This window comes from Macrobrachium nipponense, chromosome 15 (genome assembly GCF_015104395.2).
Source record: "Macrobrachium nipponense isolate FS-2020 chromosome 15, ASM1510439v2, whole genome shotgun sequence".
NCBI lineage: Eukaryota > Metazoa > Arthropoda > Malacostraca > Decapoda > Palaemonidae > Macrobrachium > Macrobrachium nipponense.
The window spans coordinates 63,044,028-63,057,984 of NC_087208.1; the positions used below are offsets into that span (position 1 = coordinate 63,044,028).

At 37.4% G+C, this 13,957-nt stretch overlaps 1 protein-coding gene across 1 annotated transcript in view; it reads right to left on the bottom strand.

Moving 5' to 3' along the window:
* Nucleotides 1-8,055, bottom strand: part of LOC135195013 (prostatic acid phosphatase-like) — a 113,065-nt gene extending 105,010 nt beyond the window's left edge. The window contains exon 1 of the mRNA XM_064221288.1: nt 8,036-8,055. The gene's annotated coding sequence lies outside the window, so the exon portion shown is untranslated. The remainder of the gene's footprint in view (nt 1-8,035) is intronic.
* Between the last annotated feature and the right edge of the window lie 5,902 nt (nt 8,056-13,957).

Here is a 13,957-nt window from a genome sequence, read left to right on the forward strand (position 1 = left end):
CCACCTGAGATTTGGTATGGATGTATAGAATTGAATATAGAACTTAGGCCAAAGACCAAGCGCTGGGACCCATGAGGTCATACAGCGCTGAAACAGAAATTGGCAGTACAAGGTTTGAAAAGTCTGACAGAAAGAAAACCTCAAAAGAGTTGCACTATGAATCAGTCGTTCGGAGAGAGTGGAAAGTAAGATGGAAGAAAGAGAAGATGAAAGGAGGTACAGTAAAAGGAACGAAAAGAGTTGCAGTCTCCAATCCCTTTCTCTCATTGGCATTCAGCATCCACACGTCACTTCCATAAAGGCGAGTTGGCCAATCATTCTAGATTTTTTTGTCCACAAACACATTTCCTTTTGCTTCATGTATCACTTAGCATAGAATTTACTTTCCCTTGGGAATAACTTACACCCTGACGGAATTATAATTGATACGTGTATCTGCTCAGGCCATCATTCGATCCTTTGTTTTGGTTTATTAATCAATGATGATAATTGTCCTTGGGTGCAAGTGATTCCCAAGGTAAAGTGAACAGATATGAAATGATAGCTTGTGAACAATGTTTACAAATATAAGACATTCACGTATGTATAAGGAAAATTGATTATATATATATATATATATATATTATATATATATATATATATATAGATATTAATATATATTATATATATATATATAATAGACGAGAGAGAGAGAGAGAGAGAGAAGAGAGTAGAGAGAGAGAGAGAGAAGAGAGATCCAACCATACCCAGCCAAATTACTGTCACGATTTATGAAGTATGGCTGACATGTCGATGAAGAACGCTCCTCCCCTTCCACGTACAAAAAAAAAAAATAAAATAAAAAAATAAAAAATAAAAACAATTAGATCGATACGTCCACTCTTATCTCCCGTGTGTCGAGCCTTGCATAGTAACCCGAAGTCTAGTTACTCAACGCATGCAGAACACTCGACCCACGTGACCGGTGAGTGAACCCGCACAACTACACGATCGACATAGCCGCACTGTACCTCTGAGCCTGAGGCGGTTTTTATCTGCTTATCTGTTTTTGCTGTAATCGCTATTTCCTGGAGCTGTCTTCTTTCTTTGTTTAATTAAAACCTCGATGCATCCTCGTATGACATAATTGATGAAGAGCAGGATATTCATGACTCGTGGTACAAAGGTTAAGCCATGCATGTGATAAAAGCAGCTAGTTACCACTGGAAATGGGAGTTATCGTGTGATACAATCTCCAGTAAAGAAAATGCGTTTTATTACATACAAAATACGTAATATTAAAAGCACGAAAGTCCCCATTAGAATATGTTACAAAGGTTATATCATACAATGGATTAAGCAGCTGTTGCAGTTACAGATTGAAGCTAGAATGTCGTAATCTGGATCAATGTAAACAAAACTTCAAAATAGCATGTCAAAATGATACAAAGGTTCTCGTCTCTTCTATTCACTTAGTAACAACCTGACTCAAGCAACATGTGTTTCAAAAGTGGACGTTGTATTTTTAGATACAATTGCTTTACGAGCCACTAATTCAACTAAGGTTGCGTTCATTTTATTTTTCCGTATGCTCTTTCCGTCGAATTCCGGTCAGGGTTAGTAGGCTACACTGTGCAAAACAGTCGAGGACGGAGGATGAACGGTTGATTGATCGTTACACAAGAGGACCACGCCTTTTCCCCTAATCTCGCTGAATTAAAAAAAATCTATAGCAACCTGTGTCTATGCAGGACCTGGATAGGAACAAAAAAAATTAAAATAAAATAAAATAACTGGGGGACATCATTCCCTCAGACCCTCGTTGTACTGACATGCTGATAATTATGAGGGTAGTGCCGCTTATCAGCAATGATGAGTCATCTTTCCGCTTCTTGGAGCATTTTTGTGAATTTAAACTTAGTTCATAAAATACATTACTTTCGCAGATATCGACTAATACCAACAACATTCAGTAAATGTACTAATGTTGACTGATGAATAACTTGAATGACTGATTTATTGGTTATTTATAAGGCGTACTGAATCTAGGGCATAATAGTTTCCAAGCGGAGTATTACTATTTAATGAAGTGAACTGGGTTAGAGTGATCGATTTCTGCTTGGCTGTCTAGAAGAGTATTTAGGAGCATATGTCTATGTCTGGAAGTATGCAGAGCACTAACTGAAACATAACTCACACACACGGTCTAGACCGAGTCCTGGATTAGGTCATGATTTAGACCGTGCGTTCACTAAACGCCTTTTTCCCATAGAGGTTGGTGCTAGAAAGGTAGAGCCTTACGATTCTTAGGAAGAATGTATAGGGGCGGAGTTCCTAATTTTAAGTATATATCTACAAATCTAGTAGCCGAGGTTTGTATTCCGATAAAAGATGACTAACTTACGTTTTTAGGACAATAAAATTAGAAGTAATGCGCAAAGGATGAACGTAAAAATAAAAAGTATTGTGAATACCGCAAATCATTAACCCCAAGCTGGGTAATCTACTAAAATAAATTGAGGGTAACCAAATCATTTCGTAATACAAACAGGAAAACCAGACCACATTAGTCATCAGTTGAAACTAACCCAAAGACAACAATGAGAAACGTCACGACAAGTTTACAAACACGAACTGACGAAACTTCTCCGTTGCGCTGGCGAATTGAAAACAAAAGTGCATCGCTAAGACAAACAATGTAGTGTTTAATGATGGTTCAAAATACGAAATTATCGCTGGCCGGATGCCGCTGTACGATAAGGAGTATTATTGTGTGTGTGTGTGTGTGTGTGTGTGTGTATGATGTTGCTGAACACGTCAATATCATGCAGTCAAGATCGGACTTTCTGGCGCGCATACACACCCCTGCACACGACACACACACATACACACACACACACACACACACACACATATATATATATATAATTATAAATATATATCTATATATATATCATATATATTATAGAAATATATATAATATATATATATATGAATAATTATCACATCGAACCGTGATTCATTTATATATCATTCGAGCTACAAATGTCCTTTAATATCTAAATTCGCTCTACCTCGGAATTGATATATTTTCATATATGTAACGAAGGGGAATTTTTTAGTTGATAATGATTTCGTCCCCACATGGGATCGAACCACTGTCCAAGTGGACGGGAACGAAATCAGGTGATATATTTTCATATGTACCGAAGGGGAATTTTTTAGTTGATAATTATTATCAACTAAAAAATTTCCCCTTCGGTACATATATGAAATATATGAATGCCGAGGTAGAGCGAATTTAGATTTTAAAGGACATTTGTAGCTCGAATGATATATATATCTATATATATATATATATATATATATATATATTATATATATATATTATTCGCGCTGCTGTAGGAGGCGGTTTACTTAGGGGATCAAATGTGTTTAGTACTAGCCCTCGGGAATCAAATGTGATCAAGTGCACTTAAGGGTATTTGATCTCTGAGGGTCTAGTACTAAAAACGGAGAAATAGTGTAGAAACATGCAGGTAAACCGCCTACTACAGTAGCACCTATATATATATACATCGAGCTACAAATTTCCTTTGATATCTAATTCACTCTACCTCGGAATAAATATATTTTCATATATGCTGAACCGAAGGGGAATTTTATTAGGTGATAATAGAATTGTCGGCGGCGGGCGCAAACCCAGGACACCATACAAATCCAGGAACGTCAGTGAAGCTATTTACCCACTCCACCACCGCAATAGAATATAAGTTAATGCCGTCTCTCACCCTCAAATACCTTTCGTGCTCAGGTATTCGCTGATTTGGAGCCAGCATTAACCCACCTCGACCTCGGTAGTGTTGTAGTGCTTATGACAGCACGTAGCCATTATATAAGTCATATCACATTACCGTGATTCATATACATACATCGAGCTACAAAAATGTCCCCTTTCGAATATCTAATTCACTCTACCTTGGAATAAATATATTTTCATATATGCTCAACCGAAGGGGGGAATTTTATTAGGCGACAATAGAGTCGGTAAATAGCCTCACTGACGTTCCTGGATTTGTATGGTGTCCTGGGTTTGCGACCGGGCGCCGACAATTCTATTATCTCCTAATAAAATTCCCCTCCGGTTAAGCATATATGAAAATATATTAATTCCGAGGTAGAGTGAATTAGATATTAAAGGACATTTGCAGCTCGATGTATGTATAACGAATCACGGTAATGTGATATAACTCATATATATATATATATATATATTATAGATATATTATATATAATATATAATTAATTATATAATTATTAAATTTGTATATTATATATAATATTCAGTTGTATTCCACATAGGAAGATCAAAAAGGTATATCTCAGAAAATGCCCAACAGTTTCGTCCTCCAATGGACCTCTTCTTGGAGCGTTTATATATATATATATATATATATATATATATATATATATATATATATATATATATATATATATATATATATATACATTGAAAGACTCAGATTTTCTGAAAATATGAAAATTCATGTATTCAGTTCATGAGGGTCTTGTACTACACATTGAAAGAATCATATTTGTTGAAAATATGAAAATTCAGCCTCGGTAATGTGGATTCATAGTAATGCAGTAATGCGAATAGTTGCCCATGAATCGGCGTCAATAACCCAGATGTTGTGAGCCAGTTTCAGTAACCATAAATCAATAAATCTTGCTCACGAATCCGTGTCGATTATGTACACTTACATGAGTGGAAGCCCATGGTCGCCAAGTCTGATTCGAAGCCTAAGGACGTCTTATGCTTCTTCTTCTTCTTCTTCTGCTATATGTGCCTCATTCTAACCTTGCTGTAAGAGAGGGAAATTCCATATTCTAGCCTCAACTACTGAAAAAGGGCGTCTGTTGGGTTCAAGCATTTTTGAAGGCCTACGAGGCCTAAGACCTAGACTTTATTACCACATGATTAACCAATAATTTTTCAAATGAACTAGTTCCCGTTCTTTGTTATCCATTTTGCCTGTCACTGGGGAGGTACTCATTAAACCCTTCAAACAGCTGTCCTATTGCTTTAACTTCCACTGTCTTTAAAGTAAATTAAAATTGTATCAGTTTTTACCTTTGCAGGAATCATAAATCAATTTTTTTTTGGGGGGGCGAGGGATGGTTAACCAGTTCCGAATTTGCAAGGCAAGATCCACTCGAGACCTCCATTATTATTCTACTGACATTTGGTCATCTTTACAATAGTACTTTAAGTCATATTTTGTTGATACTTTTGCTACCCCTAAGACGTCTGATGAACGATTCATCAGCCAGACTTCCTGTTAATGACGCTACTCCTCTTCCTTGTGAATCTATTCTCTTTTTAGTCAATGTTTTGCATGCATGTAACTGTTGTTGACCTTGCAACATCCTCTATGCATAATGTTCACAGGGCTTTGTTCTTTTACCTACTTCCTCCACCTGTATTTCAAAAAACTTTTCCAGCCCACCTCGTGCTTTTGCTACTATTTTCTGTCATTCTCAATTTTATCAACTCTGATCTTAAAAACGTTTCTGAATGGGGGTATTGTAGCTTGGGTAAGTTCTCCAGGTCTACCTGTAAGACACAGATTTCCTCTACTCCCCTGTCTCAACCCCCATCCATTTCTTCATTTCTGATTACTTAAATGTGACTCAGTCTTATCATTGGCTTTTCTTAAGAGGATGAATTAGCTGAAACTCGACTATCTTGTTAAAGAAATGAAGAGTTTGATCCTGGTGTTCTTTCTTCATCTTGTTATATTAGACTTAGAACTGTCCTGTCCTCATATCGTAACTACCTTTTTAAAAAGATAAAATTAAATGCACTTGTCTGATAAATGACATCATTTTTAACCCTCTTTTAGCAAAATGCAGAGTGGCTGTCTCTTTCGGGTAGTATTATTGCACCCGTCAGACCGATTCCCTTAGCAAGAAAATCAGAAATTCCCGAATTTCTTGGCCATGGTACCTACTGATATTTCCTCAGACTTTTGGCCTTAGTCGTAGGCGTATCTAATCCATCGCCATATATATATATAATATATATATATATATATATATATATATATATATATATATATATATATATATATACTTTTTTTGTCTGACCTGGAATTGATACGGTTATACGGCTTATTGACTTCTGCAAAAGACACTTTATAGTACTAGTTCAAGGCTTGCAACGATTGAACTTTTTTATTATTGCTTCATAAATGTACTTCATTAAGAATGTAAAATGTATTAGGTACATATGTTACCTTTACTATGGTCGAAAGACTGGCAATATATTATATCGTAAAAGCTAAGTAAAAATCACATTATGAAAAGAAAAAGAAAATTCAGCTCTTGTACTGTACATCCACTGTATCAAACGTACCTTTGTCACTAGACCGATTCCTGTACTCAACACACCAATTGCCCCCAAAAAAGTGTCCAAGAAACTGTTGTTCTCCTAAATACTCTCTGTTACATCTCAGCCGTAAGAATAGCATCTTACCACGCTACTTTTTACTGAATCAAAGCAACCTCGTCGAAAAGCAGTGTCTCCGTGAAGTGCGCGAGAAAAGGCGTTGGGTCTAAATTACACGGGTTGGACTGCCAAAGGCAAACAACCTTGACAGTCGCTCTACTGCCAGTCAAGTGCATGACCTTCCTGAACGGCTTCTCTCTCTCTCTCTCTCTCTCTCTCTCTCTCTCTCTCTCTCACGCTTGGAGGCTTTCTGGAATTCCTTTTTCTGTTCAGCTACAGTTTATGCAGAGGTTGATCGTATGCTTCAGGTTTTAGGTTTATGAGCTTGTGTTCTGATCGCGACTGTTTGTGTGTGTGCGTGCTGTGGTGCGTTTGTGCTACTGAAGTGGAGCTAATTTATCTATTCACACAGTTAGCGGTTTAATCTCTCTCTCTCTCTCTCTCTCTCTCTCTCCTCTCTCTCTCTCTCTCTTTTAATGTGCGTTAGTTCTCTTAAAGCAAGTCAAGGTCACAGCTTATTTTCGTCTCTGTTTTGGGATGCTACCTTCGCCAATGAAAAAGTTAATGTATATAGAATTAAGAAGTTTATATACTATAATATATATATATATATTATATATAAAATTAGTTGAAAAACCATACCAACATCCTACCTAAGAAATCGTACATTCCCTTCGCCATCTCTCTCTCTCTCTCTCTCTCTCTCTCTCTCTCTCTCTCTCCAAAGACTCAATACCACAGATTGTCAGGGAGTGCAAGTGTCTCCAAGTCTAGAGGGAGATTACGTTTCAACCACACGTGGAAAAATTCGAAGTAAAAGATAATGTGTTTCATCTTAGCTTTGCAGAGATTTCTATTTTTTTTTCTTTTCGTTCTTCTTCAGTCCTTTTTCCCTCCTCCTCCATTATAATTGCTGAACCAGCTGTTAGCGGTATAAGCATCGGTCTAACCAACCAAACTACACCGTAGTGCAACCTCACCTTTATAGCTTCAGGACTGCATTGTCTATATATATATATATATATATATATATATATATATATATATATATATATATGTGTGTGTGTGTGTGTGTGTGTGTGTGTGTGTGTGTGTGTGTGTGTGTGTGTGTGTGTGTGTGTGTGTGTGTGTGTGTGTGTGTTTAAAAAATCACTGTAGATGCACGTGACTTCATAATAAGCGAATCCCACAGGAAAAATGATAGTCAGAAATCCAAGCGCTTTCGTCTTTACTCAGACATTGTCGGAGGAGTAATGAGTACAATTGGAGAGAAAGGTCTCAGGTACAAAACAAGATCAAGAATACCAGATGGTTAATTGTCAAAGGGTAAAAATTAAGTATTTTGAGCGTACCACAATTGGGAGGTACTTATTTCACTGCTCCAGGTCAAAAGTGGCGCTATGGGATGTAACAGAGAGTAAGGTCTACAGAGCGAGCGCTTCCTCGGCCTGGGAATTGAACAATGTACTTTCCCTAGAGAGACGAGTCTCACCCTCACGACCGCTAAGCAATGACGTCAATAAAATACAGTTCATGTGTGCGTACGTGCAGACGAATACAGGTGAGCTGATTTCTGCGGACCCAATAGATGACGACGCACTTCGTGAATGAATGCTCTTACGAAAATAAAATACAAAACGACTCGGGAAGAGTTTTCGTCGCTCGTGCTGACAAAGAGACCCGTGTGAGACACAAGAGACAAAGGAGACACACGACAAAAATGTGCAACTGTGACAGCATTTTGGCAAAGGGAGCATTCTTGTCGACAAAGGAACAGCTGTGTGCGAAACTTATGTTGATGTTTTTGTTGGGAAGGTACTGTACTCTCCGTCTTGGTTATATGAGGCACGTAGTTGGTTTGGCTAATTCTGTGTTTCGAGTACATGGCGGGTGATTGAATGAATGCCAAAACACACTCACACACACGCGCTCACGTGCAAACACACACACACACACACACACACATATATATTATATATATATTATAATATCTTATATATTCTATTATATATATAATATATTATAATATAATAATAAAGCAGTTGTTTTGATAGGAAGTTATGGAAATATGGCTGTTAATGCAGCTATAACAAGTGAATTTTATAGACTCGAAAAAAGCAAACAATGACGATAAGGATATATAGTCGACGGTTTAAGATAAGTAGATAGAGATAATATGCAAAATGTAAAATTACACGACGGGGTCACGTGGACAGCAGGTTGGGTTTGTGGGTAAAGGAAGAATGAATAAAGGTGCTGAGTGGATGGGAGAAGAAATGAAATAGTTAATGAAGGACAAAAAGATAAATTATATGAAGTGCAGTAATGCATGGCAGAAGTTAAACATGAGACTGGATACGTGAACAGAAGAGAAGAGAGAGGTGAAGTTAAGTAACGACAGTAGATGAGATGGTGAAAAAAACCTTCAGTGAGAGTAGGAGGCTGTTCTACGGGATATGATGTGTTGTCTGAAGTGAATTCAGTAATGAAATTGTGAACTCAGTATTATGAGAACTTTTTTAATGTACGTCGATAATAAAAGCAAGGCAGAGATCAGTTACACAAGAGGGTAATTGGTTAGTATGAGACATCGTGTGGCTCTTATGCATATAATGAGGACAATAAACAGGAGGCTGAAGAAAGGAAAGATGCTAGGAACTGATGGACTGTTTCTGAGTGGCTGGCAATGGTTTGTAAGGTATGTGTGGACGAGGGAAAGATTCTGAAAGAAAATAAGAATTATAAACCAATATTATTGGAAAGCGTATGGTAGAATTTTGATGACAAGGTTCAACAGATGACAGAGATAGTGATGAATTAAGAGCTGCGTTGGATTTGACAAACAGGAGGGAAGACGGATCTAGTGTTAGGTATAAAAGTTATTTGAGAAGACCTAAAAAAAAGAAACAAAAAACTTAAGAGGAAAGTAATACAAGGGCAAAGTGAAGGATATTGAACAAATAAAACATAGAAGATAAGTTGTTGAGATCAATGAAAAGTTTCTATGATAGAAGAAAAGCACAAAATTGAATATGTAGACGAGGCGTGACTGGTGCAAAAGTAGAGTAGAGTGGAGGCTCTGATATGTACCCATGGCTTTTTGATATCTTTATGAATGGAGGGATACAAAAACCACGGAAAATGAAGTTGATGTAGTTGCAAAATCGGGATAACAAGATTCCTGAATGATGTGTTCGATGGTTTATTTTTTTGCAGCCCCGTAGGGGACCGGTTGGAGAATAGGTAGGTAGTGCCGTCAGTGTATAGGCGTGCATCACTTCAGGTTCTTTGCAGCGTCCTTTGGCCCCTGGCGGCTATCCCATTCATTCCTTTTACCGTACATTCGTTCATATTCTCTTTCTTTCACCTGACATCCCTCCCTCCCCTAACAATTGTCTAGATGCGCAACTGCGAGGATTACCTCCTGTTACACCTTTCAAACCCTACTGTCAATTTCCCTTTAAGCTCTGAATGACCTCATAGGTCCCAGCGCTTATCTTTGGCCTAAGTTCTATATTCCAATTCCTAATTTTCGCAGATGGTAATCCTACTGATAGGTCATGAGAATTTGCAGAAACTGATAGAAGAATTTGTAAATGTTCCCAAGAGGAGAAGCTGAGAGTAAATAAGACCAAGAATAGGCCTATGGTGGTATATCTAAACCAGGAATACGTAGCCAAGAGTGTTAATATGAATGATGGCAGAATGGGAGCTGCAAATCGTTTTGGCATTTCAGAAGTAAAAATAAGAGATGAGTTAGGGTGAGAGAGGAGAGGAGACATAAAATAAGCAATACAAAATACAGTTTTTTTTTTTAATACTGATGACTACACATCAGAATATAATTTCCTCTTTTTATTTGGGGAGAGAGAGAGAGAGAGAGGCTTGCGGTTCCGAATTACTCTTTAAATTACACACTAAACAAAAGAATATTAGAATGACCAAGAAGGTTGAATGGTGAACTTTATAACATAGCACTACATTCTCTATGATTCACGATGGATATTCACCGCCAACATCCAAACAGCCTGGAAATGCTTATAAACATGTCTTTGGAAGTTAGTGGACTTTTCTCAGTTACGGCGCTGACAGATAATGCTAATTATTATCGGGCCGTTAGTATTCAAGCGCTGGCATTTCCCCACATGGAAAAGTCCAAAGGAAGCTCAGGATATTGTTTAATCTCGAATGGTAAAATGTTGATAAAAATTATTACCCGTGATTTTTCTTTTTCGTTGCTGTAGTACGACCCCGCAATGTAGGTGGTACTGTATCACACGCACGCTCAAACAAGGTCTGTAGACCAGGACCTTATACCTTGGTCTAGACCAAGGTCTAGAGAATACCTTGTTCTAGAACCTAAATAGTAGGCCTCGCCCTCAAATATACACGCAAGCGCGCACGCGCATTCTAATGGAACTACGTACACGCCCTTACAAACGTTCGTACTTATATAGGTAGTACAACCCCAGCCACACTCACATCCATTGGTATTTATAACCAATCTGCATTCATGTGCATATTGATAATGTGTCACCCGTAATTGACGTCCAAATTAATAAAATAGATATCAAAAGGAAACTTATTCAGTCACCGTGCAGAACAAGTAGGGCTCCCCCAGCCACTCCCCCCCCCCCTCCCCCCGCCTTTCAACGATAAATGTTTTTTCTCGTCTTTTTTTGTTCTTTTATGACTTGCTAACTTTTCCTTCTTGGTTGTGACTGGTACTTCTCTTTCGCCTTTGTGTTCCCCGTATGCAGGTATCATGTATGTATGCATAGAACATATATTATAAAAACACTATATATTTACAGGTGTAGTAATGTTACACATAGCCCCTCAGCAAGCTTACTTACGTATAGATATGTAAAAATCTCAAGACACTATATATATATATATATATATATATATATATATATATATATATATATATATATATATATATATATATATATATATATATATATATATATATATGAGTCAACGCATCAAAACAAATATCCGCAGAGCTGAGGAATTCTGCTCTTCTTGCTCACTGTTTTTTCCCATCTGGTCACGGTAGCATTAGTCAGCGGAAAGCCTCGAGTCACTCAAAGTTCCTTCCGACTCGCTTTGCTCGATTACTCGACTGATCTTCCTGATTCTCAGTGATTGACATGCGTCTAGAATCATCCTTTAGAGTTCCTTACTACATGACATATCTCGTGACATGGCATTGTTCTTAACAGCACTTGTCTCATGATTTTTCCCCCGACAAAGACCTCTGAGAATGATTGCTTCTTACTTCGACAACAAATTGGACGTTCTTGTGTAAGCTTAACTCGCCATAAGACTTGCATATTAATTTTGTAACCGATCCATTTCCTTTACCTCAAATGACCTGTGATAGCAGAACTTTAGAATATACGGAGACATAGTAGCTGTAGGTCTACCCCCTCCATTAACATTCTCTCCCGCATCAGAAATTTTACGGTAGTCTCGTACTTTCATTTGACGTTTTTACTGTCCACGCTGATTCAGGTTTAAACCAGTATGCAAACGAAAGCACGGGCCAAAAAAACTGAAATTTGCAGACTGAATGCACAAGCGAGGAATTTCGTTCCACATAGGCTCAAGGTTATAAGATCGCTACTTCTGGGTGGATACTACAATACAGCCCTGTTGTATGTGTGTATGCATGTAAATGTATCAGAGATACCTGTACCTGGCTACCCTCCGCTGCACACCACCTCATTTCAACCGGCAACAGCCCAATGTCACCTATCAGAGCATCCTCGCAAAAAGAAAAAACGCGGATGATTTCGCTAGCCCCGAAGCCTGGGAGAATGCAGCAACACCCACGCTGGGGCCGGTTAAACCGAGCCCTTGGTTAAACCCCGACAAAGTTGACTGTCCTTTAGGCTGGGGTGACTTAATAAAAATGACTGGAGCTAAATACCTAACTATTCCAGGGTCAGCGATCTTAAACGAAATTTACTATTAATCATCTTGATATCTACGGTTTAAATGAATCCGAAATTCTTCTATTTTCATATCCTAAACTTTCGGCTTGTAATGAGCTCTCTCTCTCTCTCTCTCTCTCTCTCTCTCTCTCTCTCTCTCTCTCTCTCTCTCTCTCTCTCTTCCTCTTCTTCTTTTTTTTCCCCCCTCTCTCTCTCTCTTCTCCATCTTTCCTTAGTTTTCTGTATAAGAAAACAACTGAGATGACTCTGTCTGTCCGTCAGCAACTTTAATGTCCGCCTTCAGATCTTAATAACTACTGAGGCTACAGGGCTGCAATTTAATTGTTATTAGAATATGTTATTTTAAAATAAGGTAAATAAGCATCACTGTAAAATATATTTCGATATATTTTTATTCTGAGGTTTAGTGTAGCTGAAGTAAAGAAATCTGCAATGTAATCTGTAGCCTCAAATATTTGTAAACAAAACCGACGAGAGAAAAGTCAGCAGTCGTTTCTTTCCATTCTAAGGTTTTGGCTTTAGAACCATCCTGAGAGAGATTAGTTAAGGAAGGAATGTCATAAAGTAATTTTACTTTTATATTTGGAATAATTCATTAACAATAATTAACGGTAACTGTTACCATAGAGAAATTATATTCATGTATTCGAAAACAATTTGTGCTTAGAGAAAAGTTTAAATGATATAGTACCTTACCAAATGAATAATTTGAGTGCATAGGTCTAGCCTAGGCTCCCAAGTTTCATTTTGCTGTTATTACCAATCTATGAGACATTTGGTTCGATGAAAACATACATTAAGCCAAGGTTTGTTAAACGTAAAAAAAATACGAATATTTTTCACTTCGAGTAGAGTAATACAAGTCCTTTTCTAGGATGTGGTTAGGTCGTCCTAAAATACTTTCATGGTAACATTTTTACAAGACGAGGCTAGTTCACAAAACTTACTACTGACAAACAAGCTCATTAAATGCCACAATAACATGTTGAAAGTATGACATGTTGACACACACAAAAAAAAGGATTTGCTACTAATAAAAAAAAAAAAATCAGTTATTTTAACTTAAAATCTTATAATAGGAGTTGTTTTCTACGTTTTGTTTACATCACCCATGTATACTTCAGATAATTCTTAATGACTAGGCAGAATACAGCAGGCGTCCTCATGCATCACAGTAACATGCCTTTAAAAGACGAGACTAGTTGACACACCAGCCTATAGGCCTACGTACTACTAAGCATTTTCAATAACCATCAGGATCATGTGGCTTGTACATATTAATGGTGTTCTGATATCAAAATTAAATTGTCATCAAATTTATGTGCCACGATAATATGCTAAACGTATGAGACATGTTAAAGAGAGAAAACAAAGCTACGACGACATAATATCTGACTAACACGAAATTAAGGATGAATAAATTCTATTATGCTTCGTTTACCTGTCAAATGTTATCCCATTTTCTCTTGAAGACTCGCTTTTTCCCGTTTTGGTAAATACAAGC